Here is a 15955-nt window from a genome sequence, read left to right on the forward strand (position 1 = left end):
AGACACACACTTTAAAACCAAAGGTACAGAGGAATTAAAAGTAAAAGATAGAGAAAAATATATCTTTCAATCACCAATTATAAGAAAACATGAGTAGTTATTAATATAATGTGGGGAAAAGAAAGAGATATCAGACTGTTACTGTGTCTATGTAGAAAGAAGTAGACATAAGAGATGCCATTTTGTTCTGTACTAAGAAAAATTCTTCTGCCTTGAGATGCTGTTAATCTGTAACCCTACCCCCAACCCTGTGCTCCCAGAAACATGTGTTGTGTCGACTCAAGGTTTAATGGATTTAGGGCTATGCAGGATGTGCTTTGTTAAACAAATGCTTGAAGACAGCATGCTTGTTAAAACTCATCACCACTCCCTAATCTCAACTACCCAGGGACACAAAACACTGTAGAAGGCCACAGGGACCCCTGCCTAGGAAAACCAGGTAATGTCCAAGGTTTCTCCCCATGTGATAGTCTGAAATATGGCCTAGTGGGAAGGTAAAGACCTGACCGTCCCCCAGCCCGACACCCGTAAAGGGTCTGTGCTGAGGAGGATTAGTAAAAGAGGAAGGCCTCTTTGCAGTTGAGATAAGAGGAAGGCATCTGGCTCCTGCTCGTCCCTGGGCAATGGAATGTCTCGGTGTAAAACCCAATTGTATATTCCATCTACTGAGATAGGAGAAAACTGGCTTAGGGCTGAAGGTGAGACATGCTGGCGGCAATACTGCTCTTTAATGCACTGAGATGTTTATGTATGTGCACATCAAAGCACAGAACCTTTTTCTTAACCTTGTTTATGACACAGAGACATTTGTTCGCATGTTTTCCTGCTGACCCTCTCCCCACTATTACCCTATTGTCCTGCCACATCCCCCTTTCCGAGATGGTAGAGATAATGATCAATAAATACTGAGGGAACTCAGAGACCAGTGTCGGCACGGGTCCTCCATATGCTGAGCGCCAGTCCCCTGGGCCCACTTTTCTTTCTCTATACTTTGTCTCTGTGTCTCTTTCTTTTCTCAGTCTCTCGTCCCACCCAATGAGTAACACCCACAGCTGTGGAGAGGCAGGCCACTCCTTCAATATAAGTCACTTATAAGTCAATATAATATGTCAAGGCAAACTTCAAAAACTATTGCTAGAGATAAAGAGATAAAATGAAAAAAGGGTCATCAAGAGACATAAAAATCCTATTTGTGTATACTCTTAATAAAAGAGCATCAGAATACCTTCAGAAAAAAATGGACAGCACTAAAGAGAGAAATAGACAAATTCAAAATCACAGTTATATATGTTTATGCTCATCTGTGAATAATTAATAGAAAAAAGACAAAAAATTTAAATAACAATGTCAACATTTAATTGGCATTTATAGAACACAATGTCTCACTCCATACACATTCATTTCAGGCACACATGAAACATTCACTAAGATGGATGATATATGGGACCATTTAAAAAAGTCTTGATACATTTTAAAGTGTTGAAATCGTAAGGATCATCTTCCTTGACCACAACAGAATGAAATTGAAGATTAATATTAAAATAATATCCTAAATCTCCAAATATTTGGAATTGAAGCTACATATTTCTAACTATTCTATATGTCAAAGAAGAAGTCACAAGAGAAATTAGAAATATTTTAAAATAAATAATAAAATATTGAATATTAAAATTTGTGGCATGCAGCTAAAGGAATGCTTAGAGGGAAATATATAATATTAAATAATTATATGAGAAAAAAGGGTTTAAAACTGACAGTATAAGATGCTACATCAAGAAGTTAGGGGGAAAAAGAGAAGATTTAACAGAAAAAAGTAGAAAAAAGTAATAAAAATAGGAAAAGAACATAAGGAAAGGAAAAACAATAGGAAAATCAATAACATAAAAAGTTGTTTTTTAAAAAAATATTAATAATATTGGTAACTCCATAACAAGACTCATTTTAAAAGAGAGAGAGAAAAATTGCCAATCTCAGGAATTTAAGAGGAACCATCACTATAAACCCTACAGGCATTAAAAAAAAAAGTCAGAGGAAATTTATACCAACAAATTCAATATAAATTATTGATATTTTAAATATACAAAATTAACAAATTCCTTGAAAGACATACAATTAAACTGAACTAAAAAGAAATAGAAGAATCAAATTTTCCCTTATTTTCTAAAGACATTGAACTTGTAACTAAAAGCTTTCCTTCAAAGAAAACCCCACACTCACATGGCTTCATGGTTCAATTATACCAAGAATCTAAGGATGAAATAACACATCATTTACGTGTATAAATAAGATTTTACACAAATGTTTTTTAGAAAATAAAAGGGTAAATATTCTCTAACTCAATTTACCTGGATACCAAAGTCATATAAGTATACTACAAAAAAGGAAAATATTAGACAAAAGAAGAGACCAAGGCAAGTTTCAGAGCAGGAGTAGAAGTTTACAAGAAAGTAAACTTGTATCTCCCTTTCAGTCAAACTCCCATGTATTCTGCCCACAAAAGGCATCAAGGCTGTAGACTGAATATCTATGTCCCCCCTGACATTTATGTATTAAAACCTAATTCCCAAAGTGATGGAGGAGGTGAGGCCTTTGGGAGGTGATAAAGTCCATCATCCCTTCCTCCATGTGAGGACACAGGGAGAAGGTGCCATCTATGCACCAGGAAGCAGGATCTCGTCAGACACAGAATCTGCCAGCACTCTGATTTTGGACTTCCCAGCCTCTAGAACTATGAGAAATAAGTTTCTGTTTGTAAGCCAACCAGTGTGTGGCATTCTGTTATATAGCAATCATAACAGACTAAGACAATCACTAATTGACAATCACCATAGATTGGTTGTGCCTGTTCTAGAACGTCATATAAATGAAATCAGATAGAATATACTCTTTTGTATCTAGCTTCTTTTGTTCACCATAATGCTTTGAGATTTATGCATTTTGTTGAGTCTACTTGTAGTTTATTCCTTTTATCACTGAGTACTATTGCTTTGTATGAATATTGTAGATATCATTCATTCATTTGATGGACATTTCAATTGTTTCTAGTTTTTGACAATAATGAATAAAAGTGGTATGAACATTCTGTGCTTGTCTTTTTTTGTGTGTGGACATATGTTTTTTATTTCTCTTGATATAATACCTAGAAATGGCATTTGCTGGAGCATAAGAGAAATATATGTTTAACTTTTATAAGAAACTGTCAAAGAGTTTCCCAAAGTAGTTTAATCATCTTACACTCCCATCAGTCATGAATGAAAGTCCCAGTTGCTCTGCCTTCTCTCCAGTCACCAGTGTTGTAAGACTTGGTAATTATAGCCATTATAGTGGGTAAGTAGTGGTATGTCACTATGGTTTAATTTGCACTTCCCTGATGACTAAAGATGTTGAACAGTTTTCACATGTTTATTGACCATCTGTATATCTTTCTTTGTAAAGTATCTGTTCAAGACTTTTGCTTCTTTTAAAAAAAAATGGAGTTTGTTTTTTTAATATTGAGTCATAGGAGTTCTTTATATATACTAGAAACAGTACTTTTTGTCAGATATATGGATTGGGACTATTTTTTCCAGTCTATGGTGCTTTTTTTGGAGCAGAAGTTTTTTGTTTTGATGACGTTCATTTTCAACATATCTTTGCCTACCCCCAGGTCGTGATATTCTTCTATGCTTTATTCTAGAAGTCTTATAGTTTTATCACTTATATTCAGATCTGCAATCCACTTTTAATAGGTTTTGTATATGATGTGTGGTAGGGATCCAGCTTATCCCCACCACATAAATGTTCAGTTTTAGCACCATTTAATAAAAAACTTCCTTTCCCTATTACATTGCTTTTCTGTTGTTAAAAATCAGTTGACCATACATGCATTTGTCTATATCTGGATTATATTTTGCTTCATTTGTCTATTTGTCAATTTATATGTTACTATCATACCATTTCGATTCTGTAGCTTTATAGTAAGCCTTCAAATCAAGTAATATATACCCTCCAACTTATTTTTAAAATTGTCTGCTATTTTAGGTCTGTTTGATTTCCATATGAATTATAGACTTGGTTCATCAATTTCTACCAAACAAAAACAAAAAATTGCTAGGTTAGGGAGAAATGACATCTCAATAATCTTGAACTTTCCAATCCATGAACATATTATCTCCATTTATTTAGGTATTCTTTAATTTCTGTCAGTAATGTTTTGAGGCTTTCAGTGCGGAGCTCTTGTGCATCTTTTATTAAATTTATGCCAAAATATTTGGGCAATGGACTTTGGGGACTCAGGGGGAAAGGGTGGAAAGGGGGTGAGAGATAAAAGACTACAAATTGGATTCAATGTATACTGCTCAGGTGATGGGTGCACCAAAATCTCAAAAACTACCACTAAAGAACTTACTCATGTAACCAAATACCACCTGTTCCCCCCAAAACCTATGGAAAATAAAATATAAATAAGTAAAATAAAATTTTGAACACATCGAAAAAAAGAGAAAAAAATTTAAAAAAAAAAAGTCACTAAATGCTGGAAAGCTTGGGTCTTGAGAGTTATTTAGGGGAAGATCTATACCCAGGCAGCCATCCACGAAGCCTGCTGATCTCAAAGGCTGGGAGGCAAAGTCTGTTGAATCTGAGATTTGCTCCCCAAGAATATTGCAAAGTAGGCCTCTGCTGGAACAGGAGGGAGGGTGGTCAGCTGCAAAAGAAAGAAGGACAGGCTGAGAGAGGCTCAAGAGGGAACAAGGTCCAGAGTTGGGGCAGTGGGTAGTGTGTGAGAAAAGGCTTAGCATTCTGGGTAAGGAGTGGATTCCAGCAAGAATCCACTGACCTGTCAAACATACTACATCCTCCCCAACTAATTTTAACAAAATACACAGTCCGCACATCCAGGAGAATGTAGTACAGGATGTAGCGGTAGGAATAGAGCTCTTTCAAATATGATTTATTCACCTCTAATGCACAGAGCAGCCCAAATGCAGGTGAAGTGGCTAAGAGCTGAAACCACTGATGAAGAATTTTTTGCAGTGGTTTGCAAGACAGGCCCAGGATGTGCAAACCCATTTATTTTCCAATTTGTAAATCAAAATGTTCTGAGTCAGGTAGGAGAGCTAAGTCTGATGCTAAGAACTGCATGGTATAAATCGAAACAAAATTTACTCTCAGGAGTTTAGAAATTCAAGTGTGAACTCGGTTTGTCTCCTGTTTCCTCCAATAGCAAGGGGCTTGCTCTTGTGGCTCCCGGCCTCCAGTGTTACTCTCTCTGTTTCCCTGTGGATGGCCACTGTGGTGCTTCATACATCCCTACCCAGACCCAGTAGGGTCTCTGAGCTCTGAGCTCAGTGATGTGTTTTGAGGGTGCAAATGTCTTAGCTTCTGTTCTGGGCTTAGAGCTAGTTAGAGGCTACAAGGTGTTGTCATTACAGACTCCAGGGAGGCTCAGTCTGTGGGATCCCTCTTACCTGGATTGGCCTTTTCGGGCTGCACTTGCTCAGATGAAAGCCATTGACCCCCCTCCCTATGCCTCTAAGCTTGACAGTGTTAATGGAAAGGAGGGGAGAGGGTAAAGGTTGGCATAATGACTACAGCAAAACGATAATGACAACAACAAACTAACAATAGCATTTATCAAGTGTTCACTATGTGCCAGGCACTCTTCTAAGCACTTTAGTTGTATTGACTCATTTCATCTTCATACCAACTCATTGTGATACTGTTCTATTTTTTACAGATGATGAAACTGAGGCACAGAAAGAGGGAGTCCTCTCTTAATTCTTGAATCCCCCTCAAAGCCTGGGTCTTTGGGGCCTCCTTCTCTTTCATCAGACCGCAGTCTAGAGCCATCAGGCAATCTCTGTGCCAGGTCTAGAGAGGAGGTGGACCAGGTTCAGTGGAATGTCTGAGTGTCTGTCCCTGCCAGATCTGAGGGTTGCTTTCATTTTTAGCTGCAACTACCATTAAAGAGCTATTTGCCTCTGGGATCCCTTTTGGTTCCATACCCTCCAATAATTAAAGTAGGTCATCCCTGTGACCAGGCATGATGGGGGCCGGGGGCAAGGATGTAGGGATGTTACATTGGTTTCTCTTTCTCTCTTTCTCTCTCTCTCTCTCTCTCTCTCACACACACACACACATCCCTGGAATGCCCCCACAGAACTTCCTGGGTGGTTGCCTACATGCCCCTCTCTTAGACAATAAGCTCTCTAAAGAGTCTTTTTAAAGACAAGAGAGCAGTCAACCTGCCTCCAAGAAACACACAAACAAGGGAAGTCTTGAGCTACATTTTCCACTCAGGGTAGTGCCAACTGGGTCTGTTACGTCACTTGGAGCAGCTATTTATCTCAAGTAAATGAAAAATCCTTTGCTTTGTGGACAATGACAGAAAACTTGCAAATTGAGAGCTTTGCCAGGAGTGGAATATGCACCTCATTGATGAGGGCTGTCAAGAGACAGAGGACAGAAACCCCTGCTGCACCAATCACTGCTGCTGGGGACCACCATCCTCCATGGCCTCTGCTAAATGCAGCCCCCGGTGCCTGGTTCTGCCTGGAGGGGCTGCTGCTGCTACTCAAGGGCCAGGCCCTCTCCCAATACCAAGTGCAACTCTTCCTTCAACTCTCCCCTCTGACTGCCTCAGGGAAGACTGCCCTGACCCCCAGACTTGGAGGAAGGTCCAGTCCCATAAAATCCGCAGCATCTACCACTTTCTCTGTTGTAATGCTCACCATGCTCATAGCTAACTACTTACTGCCAGTGTTCCCCACCCAGCTTCCTAGCCACTTTCCATGAGAGCAGTGATCGTGTCTGTCCAGTCCACTGAGTCTTTGTTACCTAACAAGGGCTCTAATACACAGCATGTCCCCAGTACATGATTGTGGATTGACTTCGACTAAACAGAAGAGCTAACCAGATGCTGAGCTCTGTATTAAGTACTTTGCGTATATCCACTTCACAGGTGGGTAGCGTGAGGGTCAGAAAAGTCTAGTAATTTGTTCAAAGTCACACAGCTGGGAAGCAGAAGTGCAAGGAGGATTTGGACTCAGTTATGACACCAGAGCCCAAGTGCTGGACCATGACACTAGAAGCCTCGTAGACCCCTTGAGCATCTACCCTCCTGGGGCATGGGCTCACTAGAATCCTCAACTCTCCCCCATGCCAACCTTTCCCCTAAGAAACTCACAATCCAGCAACCTCTCCAGACCCAGAGCCCCTTGGGGAGACAATGTCCTTTTCATAAAGAACACCACACTGGTTGCCATGGGACCTGAGCTTGGCCTAGCTCCACCACCAGCTGCCATTGTGACCTCAGGCCAATGACTTGACTTTTCAGGGTCCTCATCTTCCATGCAAGACCAAGACCTTCTCAGGGCATTCTTCAGAATGCCAGCCAGAATAGTTCAGGCTCAGCAAGGCTAGATTTAATTTCTGCTACTCCATCTATAACTTTGTGACTCTGGGGCAGCACAAGTGACATTTTGAGCCTCTGTTCCATTAATAAAATGGGGAGAGTCACCATCATATCTGCCCTCCTTGCCTGTCTGTGGCAAGGACATGGAAGCCCAGGGAGTTGGAAGTGGCTTGCTCAAGGCCCTACAGCAAACCCGTGGTCAAATCGGAGGTGAACCCTGTCAAACCAGCTTGAGTTGCTGCTCTTAACCACCTCGCCACGCTAAGCATTAAAAAGCAAGCAAGAAACTTGGCTGTAAAACCTGAGCCATGCATGTGTTTCTCTTGCCTTATCTGCAAAGCAAGTCTAAAGAGGCTGGACAAGAAAAGTGCAGCCCCAGGATGTGACTCACTGTGACCTTCACCTTGACTTGTCCCAGCCTTGACACTAGTGAAGGCCCTTTAAATAAAAACAGGGTTATGTCCAACTGGGGGAGGGGGAATAGTCTGAAAATAATGCAAAAGCCAGAACCTGGAAACTTCCCAGGAAGGATAAGGAGATCCACACCCCTCTTCCCAACAAAACAACCAGTGAACAGGAGAAGATTTAAAAATAACAAAAACAACAATTATTTAAAAGTCTCTGAAAACTGCCAGAAAGGCATACAGAAAATTTAAAAAATATGTATATATATTCAAGAAATCAACTAAATCCCAGTAAGAACAGTGTAAGGCTGTGGTATTGGAGCCATGACCTGCTCCCTCCCCACTCTCCCTGCCAGCTCCCTCTTAGGAAAGCTCTACTCCAGGTGCTCTGTCCAAGCCAGCACAGATAAGAAGATGAGGGCTCCCTTTGTCGCAGGTACCTAACAGGGCTACATTTGGACCCCAGGAAGGGCAGCAACTGGCATTTCTAACCCACTCCCCACCACTGCTGTCCCTATGTTGCAAGAGCTCAACTCCAGCTCCTGGTGGATGTGGCCAAGAGTCTGAGGCTCCTTCCCCTCTGTCCAGCCCCTATGCATGGGGCAGAAGCTTTTACACTAGGTGCAACCACAGCTTTCTCCGAGGCTGGAAGTTGCACACGTGGAGGGGCAATCCAAGAATATCAGGGGCCACTACCATTCCTCGAGTGACCACTGGCAGAGCAGAGGTGTCTCTCTAGGAAAAATAGGCAGCTAGACATTCCTCACCACCTAGCTCCTGTGCAGTGGTGCTGAGGTTCTGTTCTAGGGGTTCCTTAAAGACAAAGAGCTCTGCAGCTCTGCCTGAAAAGACTGACTTTATTTGGAGCAGATCATGGAGGATACCATGCCAGAGCTTTACCAAACACAGTGGGGATCTTGGTGGAGAACAATTAAAAGGCCCCTCCAGATCCATGATACTGGTTGCAATAAGCAAAACAGCAAAGCAACCAGATATCTAATCATGAGAACCCACGAAAGAGACAACCAAAAAGAGCCCTCCTGAGATCACAGCCAACCCTTGGGGTTGGGAAGGCTGTGGGCATGGACCATCCCCATTCAGGAGTAATCAGAGCAATGTGTGAGGCAGACTAAAACCACTCAAGGCTGCACAGAAACCCATCGTCCAATGTGCAGAAGCCTCACAACAAACCTAATCACAAACCCTGACCAAACGCTGGCTGAACAAATTTCTCTATCCAGGGGAAACTCCTAGGAAGCTAGGATTAGAAATAAAATCACATGCACGTCTGGCAGTCTGGATGACTGTATGCATACCCAAGATTAGGCCTTCTCAGCAGTGGTCAGAAGGGACATCCAAGCTACTACTCCTTGGCTGAACATGGGGCAATGCATACACTCCTTGAACTGATAGCAGCCTCCAAGTCACACACAGTAAAGGGTTAAAAAAATCTAACAGATTAAGAGGACTTAAGCACAACCTCTCACCAATAACTATGTTATCATGACCTCGAGCAAGCCCTAAATAGCTAGGCTAAAAGATAAAATAAAGCAAACCAACTGGAGCAAGGACATTAGAGGCTGCGCAATGCATAGAAAACAGACGTCACAGAGTTAGTTCAGCCAAGTCACTAAACAAATGAATAAATGACCAAGAAAGCAACAATGACATCAATTCAGGTGGCAACGGTGCGGAGTGGGAGAGGGAAGAGAGTTAGTATCCAGATCACTATAATACATTATCTAAAATATCAAGTTTTCAACAAAATAACTATGAAGCATGTGAAAGTTATAGGACTTTCCAAACAGGATAATATGGTCCCAATTCAGGAATAAAAGCAATCAACAAAATTATCTGTGAGGAGGTCCAGATATTGAACTTCTTAGACAAAGATTTCAAATCAGCTATTATAAATATGTCCAATGAAATCAAGGACATTTTGTCTAAAGTATTAAAGGAGAGTATTATAACAATGCCTCACTAAAAAGAGAATTTTCAATAAAGAGACAGAAATTATTTTTAATGGGCATTCTATTATATCGTATTTAAACTCCATCCAAAAACTGCCCACCTGATGGAGTGATGGAGTGGTTTCTGTGTTAGTCCATTTTGCATTGCTATAAAGGAATACCCGAGACTGGGTAGTTTATAAAGAAAAGAAGTTTCTTTGGCTCATGGTTCTACAGACTGTACAAGAAGCACGGTGCCAGCATCTGCTTCTGACGAGGCCTCAGAAAGTTTTACTCACTGTGGAAGGCAGGGAGAACCAGTGTATCACATGGCAAGAGAGGGAGCAAGAAAGATGCCACAAGAAAGATGCCAGGCTGTTGTAAATAACCCCAGCTGTCATGTTGGCGAGAACTCACTCACTACCATTGGGAGGTCACAAAGCCGTTCATAAGGCCAGCCCCCATGACCCAAACACCTCCCACTAGGCCCCACCTCCAACATTGGGGATCACATTTCAACATGAGGTTTGGAAGGGACAAACATCCAAACTATTATTTTTTTAGTTATACTTTAAGTTCTAGGGTACATGTGCACAACGTGCAGGTTTGTTACATATGTATACATGTGCCATGTTGGTGTGCTGCACCCATTAACTCGCCATTTACATTAGGTATATCTCCTAATGCTATCCCTCCCCTCTGCCCCCACCCCATGCCAGGCCCCGGTGTGTGATGTTCCCCATCCCCTGTCCAAGTGATCTCATTGTTCAATTCCCACCTATGAGTGAGAACATGCGGGACAAACATCCAAACTATTTAAATGGTCTGTTGTAGGCACAGCTTAGGCACTGGTGTGAGGATGGTGTGTCATCTTCCAGGATGCAGGGGATACTCTAATTCAGTGTCACGTGTGCTCAGTAGGTAGATACATGGATTGGTAACCAAATAGGTAGCAGTGGGAGTATCCTCATATGAAAAATGTGTGCATCCCATCCTGGCATATCTGAATTGTGGGTGTTTACTGGTCTTGGTTTCCAAAAAAGAATACTTTCAAGGGAATACAAAGAGAGGCTCACTGAATTATAAGTTATAGCTCTTTCCAGGGCATATTGGCTTCTTGTACCAAGGGATCATCAGGCATGTTAATGGAAAAACCAAACTCTAACATATTTTAAAGAGGTTTATTCTGAGCCAATATGAGTGACCACAGGCTGGAGAAAACATAAACCTAACAAGCCTTGAGTAAGTGGTCCTGAGGCAGTCAGTTTACCGTTTGGTTTTATACATTTTAGGGAGGCAGGAATCATAGGTAAGTTTATGGAAGATATACATTGGTTTGGCAGGACATCTCAAAGCAGGGGATTACAAGTCATGGGCGGGCCTTAGGTCTTATTGACAATTGGTTGAGAGAGTTAAGCTTTGCCTAAAGACTTGAAGTCAGTACAAAGGAATACTTGCATTACGATAAGGAGGTCTTCTGTAGGTCATGTGATGCTATACCACAGTCAGGTTGGAAAGTAAGCCACATTGTATCAGGTTAATTTAAAAAAAAAAAAAACAACAACATTTAGGCTGGGTGTGGTGGCTTGCACCTGTAATCCCAGCACTTTGGGAGGCCAAAGCAGGCAGATCACCTGAGGTCAGGAGTTCGAGACCAGTCTGGCCAACATGGCAAAACCCTTATCTACTAAAAATACAAAAATTAGCCAGGCATGGTGGCACACACCTGTAGTCCCAGCTACTCAGGAGGCTGAGGCAGGAGAATTGCTTGAATCTGGGAGGAGGAGGTTGCAGTGAGCTGAGATTGTGACATTGCACTCCAGCCTGGGCAACAGAGTGAGACTCCTTCTCAAAAACATTTCAACATTTAATGAGATTTTATAATTTGTAGGCTTAACTTTTCCCTTGTATGGCCTTAGGTCTTGTTTATGATTTGGTATCGTATAGCCACAAAGAGTCTGTTCTGTCAGTCTTACGGTCTCTATTTTAACATATATGCCAGGTCATCTTTGCCTAAACTCCAAAAGGGAGTGGGGCATAATGAGGTGTGTCCAACCTCCCTTCCTGGCTAGGAATTCAGTTTTGAAGGCTTTTCTGGAGTCCCCTCGGCCAAGAGGAGCTTCATTCAGTTAGTTGGGAGGCTTAGGATTTTATTTTTAGTTTACAGGCAGGAAGAGGAGTCACCATCCTAATAGGGGCAATTTAAGAAAAAAAGGAAAAGGAAATTCTAGAGTTGAAAAGTACTATGACAAAAATGAAAATTTCACTAGAAGGGCTCAATAATATTTGTGCTGACACAAGAAAAATTCAATAAATATGAAATAGACCAACTGAGATTATGCAGTGTGAAGAACAGATAGAAAAAACAGTGAAGAAACATGAACATGAACAGAGCCTCAGGAAAAAGTAGGACACAATTAAGTGTCAACATATATGTGCAAGGAGAGTCTCTGAAGTAGAGGACATAAAAAGAGACAGAAAATAGGCCGGGTGCAGTGGCTCATGCCAGTAATCCTAGCACTTTGGGAGGCTGAGGTGGGTGGATCACTTGAAGTCAGGAGTTCGAGACCAGTCTGGCCAACATGGTGAAACCCCGTCTCTACTAAAAATACAAAAATTGGCCAAGCGTGGTGGCACGTGCTTGTAATCCCAGCTACTTGGGAGGCTGAGGCAGGAGAGTCACTTGAATCTGGGAGGTGGAGGTTGCAGTGAGCTGAGATCATGCCACTGCACTCCAGCCTGGGCAACAGAGCGAGACTCTATCTCAGAAAAAAAAAAAAAGAAGAAGAAGAAGGAAGAAAGAAAGAAAATATATTCAAAGAATTAATGGCTAAAATTGTCTCAAGTTTGATTAAAATTATTAATTTATATGTATGTAAATCTCAATAAAGCCCAAGTAGAATAAACACAAAGAAACGTACATACAGACACACAGTTAAAATATTGAAAGCCAAGGATAAGAATTGAAAGCAGCAAGAGAAAAACGATTCATCACATACAAGGGACCCTCAATAAGATTAACATCTGAATTCTCATGAGAAACATTAAGGCCAGAAGGTAGGGTATGAAAGAAAAACAAAACAAAACAAAAATTCTGTTGACTAAGTATCTTATATCCAGCCAAACTATCTTTCAAAATTGAAGGCAAAACAAAGGCATTCCCAGATAAACAGAAACAAAAAATTCATTGCTAGCAGACCTTTCAGGAAATACTAAAGGAAGTCCCTCAGACTGAAAACAGGTGAGGGCTAAGAATAATTCTAATCCACACAAGGAAACAGAGTGGACCAGTGAAGGTTTGTGTAGCATTGAGTAATTATGTAGTAATTATGTCAGTAATTCTAAAAGATAAGGTAATTGCATGTTTCTTCTCTATACTGATTAAGCAATTGTATAAAACAACATATATTATTGTATTGTTGAATTTATAACTTACAGAAATGTAATATATTTACCAATAACAATGCAAAGGAAGTTGGGGGGATACAAAATTATATTAAAGAAATGATACAAGATGGTAATTCAAATCCACAGGAAGACATGAAGAGACACAAAAGTGTTAAATAAGAAAGTTGCTAAATATATACTTGTTCTCCATTCTTTTCTCAGCCTCTTTAAAAGACAGGTATTATATATAAGATTATATATATATATAGATTGAAAATAAAACCAGAGGAAAAAAGATATACCATGCAAATAGCAGTCATAAGACAGTAGGAGTTGCTATACTGATATCAGATAAAATAGACTCTAAAACAAAAAAAAAAAATGTTACTAGGGCTAAAAAAAAAAGATATTTTTTCACAACAAAAGGGTCAATTTATCAGGAAAATAAAAAATTTAACATTTCATACTTAACAACAGAGCCCCAAAATACACGAAACACATTAGACAGAATTAAAGGGAGAAATAGACAACTCAATAGCTGCAGACTTCCACAGCCCACTTTCCGTAATGGATAGAACACCATGGATGTTCTATGGAACATGGATGACAAGGAACTAGAAAGCCCTAACAGCACTATTAACCAAGCAAACCTAACAGATATCTGTAGAAAACACTACGCAACAACAGCAGAATGTACATTTTTCTCAAGTGCACATGGAACATTCTCCAAGATAGATCATGAACTAGGCCATAAAACCAGCCTCAATAAACTTAAAATAATTGAAATCATACAAATTATGATCTCAGACCACAATGGAATTAAGTTAGAAATTAACCACAAGACATTAGAGAAATAACTAAATATGTGGAAATTAAACAACACCCTGCTGAAATAACCAATAAGTCAAAGAAGAAATCACAAGGGTAATTAGAAAATACTTTGAGATGAATGAAAACAAAAATACAACACCACAAAATTTATGAACTGCAACTAAGGTAGTAAAATTAATAGCTATAAATGCCTATATTAAAACAGAAGAAAGATCTGTTAAATCAAGTTTAGCCAAAAGCTGCCCCCTTACATAGTTTAAGTTTGGCTTAAAGATTTCTCTGTACATCATGAACTGTAACAAGCGGAGGTGTAAACAGACCATAGCCTACACTTGTGCCAATCACCGAGTTTTGGCCAAATGTAGCCAACTGTTCAAACTGTGTTCAAATAAGGCAAATGCCAACCTGTAGCTAATCCAGCCATTTCGTTACTCGCTTCTGTTTTCTGTAGGTCACTTGCCTTTTTCTGTCCATAAATCTTCTACCACATGGCTATGCTGGAGTCTCAGAGCTTACTCTGGCTCAGGAGGCTGCCCAATTTGTGGCCTGGGCAATTTGTTGGTCCTGAAACAAGCCTGGCACTGAGGGGCCTCCGGTCGCAGACTCCAGAACTAGAGAATTTGACTGGGTCAGTTTTCAGTTACAATCTCCTAACTTCCTCAGATGTTACTGAAATGCTCTGAATGAGATGGTCCCAATGAGACTGAAGTGTCCTGCCTGGAACCTCATTGGCCTTGTCTGATCCCTGAGATGGACAGCCTGAGCTGGCTCCAATATGCCAGGCCCTTCAGATATTTGAGTGTCAGACAACCTGGGAGTGGAGGGATGCAGACGAGAGAGAGAGTTCTTCATGCTCTTCATGCATCTATCTGTTCCTGGGGTCACCCTGATGGCTGGGGGTGGCTCAGGTCCTGAAAATGGAGCTGGGAGCCTCAGGAGCCTCCATTCTCCTGATGTATAAACAGTGTGCAGTTTGATCATATTTCTTTTGAAAGTGACCTCTTGCTTTTACCTTCCAAACAAGCAGGGCTATAAATCAGACAACTGTGAAAACTCATTTTTATAAAACAGACAACCCTAGGAAGATGAAATGTGACGAAATCTTGCCATGGAGGGCAATGTTATGGGTTGAATTGTGCCACCTTTCCATTCGTATGGTGAAGTTCTAACACCCAGTATCTCAGAATGGGACCTAATTTGGAGATAGGGTCTTTATAGAGGTAATCAAGCTAAAACAAGATCATTAGGGTGACTCCTAAACCAGCAATACTGGAGCTCTTATCAAAGGGGGAAATTTGGACACAGAAACACGTATACAGGGACAACACCCATCTACAAGCCAAGTAGAGAAGCCTGAAACAGATCTTTCCCTCAAAGACATCAGAAGGAACCAACCCTGCCGACACTTTGATCTTGGACTTCCAGCCTCCAGAGCTGTGAGAGGCTAAATCTCTGTTCCTTAAGCCTTCTAGTTTGTGCTATGTTATTATGGCAGCCCTAGCAAACTAATACAGGGGATTCCAGTTTACATCTAGGGTCCTGAAAGGATAATGAATGCCTGACTCAGCCACATTCCCCCAAAAGCCGAATCTTCTCTGGCCGTGCCTGGCACCCTCAGCAAGGCCTTCACAGAGTATTTCCTTGGCAAGACTCCTGAAGACTAAGGGTGATTTATGAACTGGGTTCCCGACCACATTGAAAGACTCTAAAGCCTAGGTGTGGGGTACCCAGACCAATGGCCAGACACTTTGCTGGAGAGGGGATGGCTAAGACGGTGACCCAGTTGAAGCTCTTTCCTCTCCACCACCATTTTTCAATGGCCTCTTCTCCAAACCAACCCCTTTGCGGCATCCAATCCTTTCCCAGTTTTACTCCCAGCATTGGACAATTTCTAAGCCTCTGATTCACATTCCTTTAGGTTTTTGGTCACTGATTCCAAGGCTTCCTCTTCACACACTAATGTCCACGCCAGATGTCCCTCCAACAACCTA

At 41.0% G+C, this 15955-nt stretch overlaps 1 long non-coding RNA gene across 1 annotated transcript; it reads right to left on the reverse strand.

Annotated features, from left to right (window-relative positions):
* Positions 1–4130: 4130 nt before the first annotated feature.
* On the reverse strand, positions 4131–7220 carry LOC129057631 (uncharacterized). The gene is made up of 3 exons (XR_008522258.1): positions 7166–7220; positions 5448–5516; positions 4131–4684 (listed from the first exon to the last, which is right to left on the reverse strand). It is a non-coding gene; the product is annotated as an uncharacterized LOC129057631 (long non-coding RNA).
* Between the last annotated feature and the right edge of the window lie 8735 nt (positions 7221–15955).

This window comes from Pongo abelii, chromosome 12, assembly GCF_028885655.2.
Source record: "Pongo abelii isolate AG06213 chromosome 12, NHGRI_mPonAbe1-v2.0_pri, whole genome shotgun sequence".
NCBI classification, from domain to species: domain Eukaryota; kingdom Metazoa; phylum Chordata; class Mammalia; order Primates; family Hominidae; genus Pongo; species Pongo abelii.